Here is a 5,889-nt window from a genome sequence, read left to right as displayed (position 1 = left end):
TGATTATTTGTTTATGTACTCTGTAATTGGGTGCTGCGGAACCCTTGTGGCATCATATAAATAAAGGATAATAATAATAATAATAATAAAGCAGTGATAAGCGCAAGATAATAATGCACCAGCCAATCATTATGGATTTGAAAAATGGCAGGAGCTGACTAGCTGGTGCGTTATCACCTTGCACTTATCACTGCTTTATCACTTCTTTATCCCTTGAGATTGGAGTGACTGAGTGAGTCCACTCCACTCCAGTAGGCAACTCCACACACTGATTCCCATTTTTTTATTCAATCTCTGGCTGCTTTGACATCCGTTCGGGTCCTCTCAATGCTCCTCTTCGCACTGCAGGACTCCCCACATTGTAATACTTATTACACAATATGCCACACACGTATAGCCCATTACACATTATGCAACACACCAAAATGCCCATTACACAATATGCCACACATCGCAATCCCCATTACACATTATTCCACACACCATAACGCCTATGACACATTATGCCACACACCGTAATACCCATTACACGATATGCCATACAACGTAATACCCATTACACAATATGCCATATACTGTAATGCTAAAAGATTGGTAAATCTGCACAGAATACAATGTTAGTAATGTTTATATAACTTTAGTAATTTGTTAAACCAACATAATGCTTACTACATAAACAAATAAATTCAGCAATGGGTTGGTGGTGCTCCCGGAAAATAGTTCAGAAAACTATATGGAAAATGTGGTCTTTAGAAAAGAGCAAAAGACAAAGAGCTGCTATATGCCTTTTCCAGGGCACACTTAGAAAAAATATATATGTGATAAATTATGAAATTATGAGTAAATTAATACTTAACTTTTATTGAGATATACTTGGTAAAAGGGAGGAGCCGAATATAAATAATTTGTTACAAATTTGGGGCGATAAAGATTGGGAAGGCGAAAATATGTTTACTCCCTTTGTTGTCCAAACTTACTTTGTTTCTGAATTGAACAAGTATTTGTGGGAGTAAATTTGCTCCATTGGGTTCAGCTATCCCATGTCAGAATATCTAAATTAAACAAAATGCCTGGGGCTGCACAGAGAACTGGAAAGACTCAAATGGTGTGAGAATAAAATACCTACGATACCTAGTATTCCCTGGTGGTCTCCCAACCGGGTACTGACCAGGCCCTGCAGTGTATGGCTTCCAAGATCAGACAAGATTGGGCATACTCAGTGCGGTTTGACCGTAGGTGAGTAAATCTCCAGCTTGTGCAATCAATTCCAGTGTGTGGTTACTTCAGGCAAATTTCATGGCTAAGATAGTCTGACAGGGACTACCCCCCTAGATGAAATATGAATGATACTGTGCAGTGGAAAAGCACACCGTATTCTAATGGGTGTCTGTTGCCCCCATAAGGGAATCCTGATGATAATCCTGTGACTAACAATAATAGCTCCTAAAGGTTTATACCTCTGCTGAATGTTCCCATGGCTAGATATCACATCATATTGCTACTATGCATTCAAATTGGTACAGGGAAAAAAAACGTTTCTCAAAAATGACAAATGATGTTTGTTGCACTAAGTATCAAAATATCATAAGAATGAAAAATTTTGAAAAAAAGGGGTAGAGCAGACACCCTAAAATTAGGCACAGAATCGTTATGCTGTGCCTATATAGGAGCCCCCCCTGGTGGAAATTAGAAATACAATTGTGATACAATTATAATAGTGTACCTCACTGGATGTGAGGTTCAAACCTTAATGCCTGCATGCATTGGTGGGCAGTGGGAGGTCTGAAGTGTCCCGCAATTGTGGGTAGAAGTTCCCAACCAGGGAGAGTTCTGGAGCTGTGGAGCCGATGTCCGCGGTCCGTGCAACCGGAAGTTCGGACGCCGGGACCGGAAGTTGACATACGTTTCGCTCTGGGAGCTTGATCACCTGGCGATCAGGTGATCAAGCTCCCAGAGCGAAACATACGTCAACTTCCGGTCCCGGCGTCCGAACTTCCAGTCGCACGGACCGCGGACATCGGCTCCACAGCTCCAGAACTCTCCCTGGTTGGAAACTTCTACCCACAATTGCGGGACACTTCAGACCTCACACTGCCCACCAATGCATGCAGGCATTAAGGTTTGAACCTCACATCCAGTAAGGTACACTATTATAATTGTATCACAATTGTATTTCTAATTTCCACCAGGGGGGGCTCCTATATAGGCACAGCATAACGATTCTGTGCCTAATTTTAGGGTGTCTGCTCTACCCCTTTTTTTCAAAAATTTTCATTCTTATGATATTTTGATACTTAGTGCAACAAACATAATTTGTCATTTTTGAGAAACGTTTTTTTCCCTGTGCCAATTTGAATGCATAGTAGCAATATGATGTGATATCTAGCCATAGGAACATTCAGCAGAGGTATAAACCTTTAGGAGCTATTATTGTTAGTCACAGGATTATCATCAGGATTCCCTTATGGGGGCAACAGACACCCATTAGAATACGGTGTGCTTTTCCACTGCACAGTATCATTCATATTTCATCTAGGGGGGTAGTCCCTGTCAGACTATCTTAGCCATGAAATTTGCCTGAAGTAACCACACACTGGAATTGATTGCACAAGCTGGAGATTTACTCACCTACGGTCAAACCGCACTGAGTATGCCCAATCTCGGCTGATCTTGGAAGCCATACACTGCAGGGCCTGGTCAGTACCCGGTTGGGAGACCACCAGGGAATACTAGGTACCGTAGGTATTTTATTCTCACACCATTTGAGTCTTTCCAGTTCTCTGTGCAGCCCCAGGCATTTTGTTTACTTTAGATATTCTGACATGGGATAGCTGAAACCAATGGAGCAAATTTACTCCCACAAATACTTGTTCAATTCAGAAACAAAGTAAGTTTGGACAACAAAGGGAGTAAACATATTTTCGCCTTCCCAATCTTTATCGCCCCAAATTTGTAACAAATTATTTATATTCGGCTCCTCCCTTTTACCAAGTATATCTCAATAAAAGTTAAGTATTAATTTACTCATAATTTCATAATTTATCACATATATATTTTTTCTAAGTGTGCCCTGGAAAAGGCATATAGCAGCTCTTTTTCTTTTGCTCTTTTCTTAAGACCACATTTTCCATATACTGTAATGCCCCTTACAAATTATGCCCCACAGTAAGGCTTCTAATTACTTTTAAATTATCAGCTCACTGTCAAGGGTTTCATGCTCTTGGTTCCATGGTCACTGCTAGGGGTTTCATACTCTGGGTTCCATGCTCATTGTCATGGGTTACATGCTCATTTTTAGGGGTTTCATGGCAGAAGATGTAGCTTTCTGCATCTTCTCCTGGCTGCGCTAGCATTCCCAGCACTTCTAGGTAATGTGATACATGCTGACAGCACGTGCACCCTGAGGGCACATCAGCTGCTCTCCACACACACCATACCTGCCCGCCGAAACCATTGCTCCTCACTCCTTATGAACAAACAGGCACCTCTTGCTGATCGGGCACCACTTGCGGCTGTGGGAGCGCCAGCACTATGGGCTATACTATATGTCAACCAGCACTGTTGGCTATACTATATGGCTGCGGGACGCAGGAACACTGACTAAGCATCAGTCAAGCCAGGCAGCGCCGGTGCCCTCAAGCCACCTTGGGGTTTGCAGGGGCTATTGCTACGCCACTATGGCCATGTTATTCACTGTAGTGGCGCACAGCAAGGTGGCCACAAAGAAGCCGGGCTCCTTCATAATTAGGCAGCAGCAGCTGTAGCCGGGTAAGGAGGATGGTGGACGCATTTTGCCTGCAATCCAGTCAACTTTAACACCCTGTATAGATAGATAGATGGATATACAGTATACTCTCAATAACTTGTGAATAAGAGGACACTGGACATGTTATTTCATGTATCAAAAATGTACATTTTCACTTTTTTTCTACTTCTCCACATAAACAGCACAAAAGTCAAAGCAATGAAAGTAGTGTCAAAGGTTCAATTACCACGACCTTTGAGTTGTTATACAAAGTTGAAGGATGTAAAAAATAATTCTACAAGACTATTACAATCAGAAATGTTTGTAAAACTAAATACTCACCTCCCAATCCCCCATGTCCCTGTACATGTAGTATGGTGCATTTGCAAATGTAGGCACATGTCTTTAAAAATGAAGTATATAGGGTTTCTCTGCTGCTCCTCTGAGGTTTTTGGGTTCATACCTATCCCCTGATGAACTTATTTACTTTAACTGAGAGCAATAATATAACTTCTCTTTTACTTTGGTTTTAATGCCTTTTTTTACAACAACTAACCCATATAAAAATGCATGATTGGAAACATTTTATTTAGCTGTAGCAGTTTGTCCACATTCCATGTTCCATCTGTAGAGAAGCAATGTCCAACATGCAAAACCTGACACTCTTTTGCATGGCCGGCCTCACCGTTAGAATTCAATGTAAAAAAAAAAGGAGGTGTGGCTTCAATGCCAAAGGTGGTGTCTAACCAAATCCTCTATCTTCCAACATTGGCGCTTCTATAGCAGCCATTTAGTTACGCCTTCCATCTTGGATGCATTGAAGCCACAGGCAACCCAGAACTAGTCCGTGGGAAGACTTAACATTCCACATTAAGGGGCCTATTCATGATATAAAAAATGTTTTGTTTGAAACTTATGGATTGAACGTGCTGCAAGTTCAATGTAAGTATTGGAGGCATTCATCATACCTACTTTATAACAATAATAATAATAATTTTATTTATATAGCGCTCTTTCTCCAACAGGACTCAAGGCGCTTTACAGACATAAAAAATAATGCACATAATACAGAAGATTTAAGTAATACAGGAAAAGATCAGCCGCACAGACATAAAAGAAAACCTTGAGCACACAGAAAGCATAATGTATGATTGGTGTAGACATTTTGTGCAATAACTTCCAAGGGTTGTGTATTCCAGCCTCACAAGGTACCAGATGAGGCAGCTATCTTGGGCGCACTGCGTAGGATTACCCTGGGTGGAATAGTCCACCCCTAGAAGAGATAAAAGAGGGAGATTAGAGTCCTAAAGTTCAGAGTAGAGTTCCAACAAAACCATCAGGTCCGTGTATTTTTCATCCCATCCACAAGCGCACCAGATGAGGAAGCCATGTTGGGTGCACTACGAAGTTTACACTGCAGGAGATGAGCCATACAAGAGCCAAATGCATGTATGGAAAAACTGACATGGGTGTAGTAGTATGCTATACCCTGTACGGAAAGATGCACATGAAGAACACCTTGCCCACGGAGGAACCATCCGAAGCAGCCATATGGGGCGCACTGCATAGGTTGCTGCTGGCAGGGTGAGCAATCAGTGGAGGTAAACATTACAGGAATAGCACATAGTGGGTGGAAGTACGCTGTGAGAAAAAGAAGAGAAAAACACATTTGCAGGAATCAACAGACAGAGGAAAACTGTATTAACATTATTTTTAGAAAATTATAAATGTCCTGGTCTCAAGGGAGCAATGCGGGTGGGTGTGAGAATATGAGGAGCAGGCCCAGCGCTACCCACTCAGCAAGGTCTGCAAAGCAGGGAGGCACTGGGCTAGAGAGGAGCTCTCCCAGCTCTGCAACCTTGCTGACGTGTAGCGCCTGTCACACTGTAACAAACAGGCTGCGGCGGCACCGGTCGTACAAACAGAGGCTCTTCATCTCCTCCTGTGTCAGGGCGGCCCTCCCCCCTTCCTGCTTGCTCCTCCCTGCTGCACTTGTCAAGTAGGAAGAAAGGCAGCAGTGTTGCCCACCTCTTTTCCCTCCCAGCGCCCACCCTCCCTGCCCATCAGTGGTGGATTCAAGTAAGGGGCAGTGCCACCAATGCACAGGAAGACACGTGATACAGGTTAAGTCTCCCTTATCCAAA

General features: G+C 42.7%; 2 pseudogenes; one reads left to right on the top strand and one right to left on the bottom strand.

Annotated features, from left to right (window-relative positions):
• Positions 1 to 1,119: 1,119 nt before the first annotated feature.
• On the bottom strand, positions 1,120 to 1,238 carry LOC134950062 (5S ribosomal RNA; annotated as a pseudogene).
• A 1,388-nt stretch (positions 1,239 to 2,626) lies between these two features.
• Positions 2,627 to 2,745, top strand: LOC134949998 (5S ribosomal RNA; annotated as a pseudogene).
• Positions 2,746 to 5,889: the final 3,144 nt, after the last annotated feature.

Source organism: Pseudophryne corroboree, chromosome 8, assembly GCF_028390025.1.
Source record: "Pseudophryne corroboree isolate aPseCor3 chromosome 8, aPseCor3.hap2, whole genome shotgun sequence".
NCBI lineage: Eukaryota > Metazoa > Chordata > Amphibia > Anura > Myobatrachidae > Pseudophryne > Pseudophryne corroboree.
This window is presented reverse-complemented; position numbering and strand designations above follow the sequence as displayed.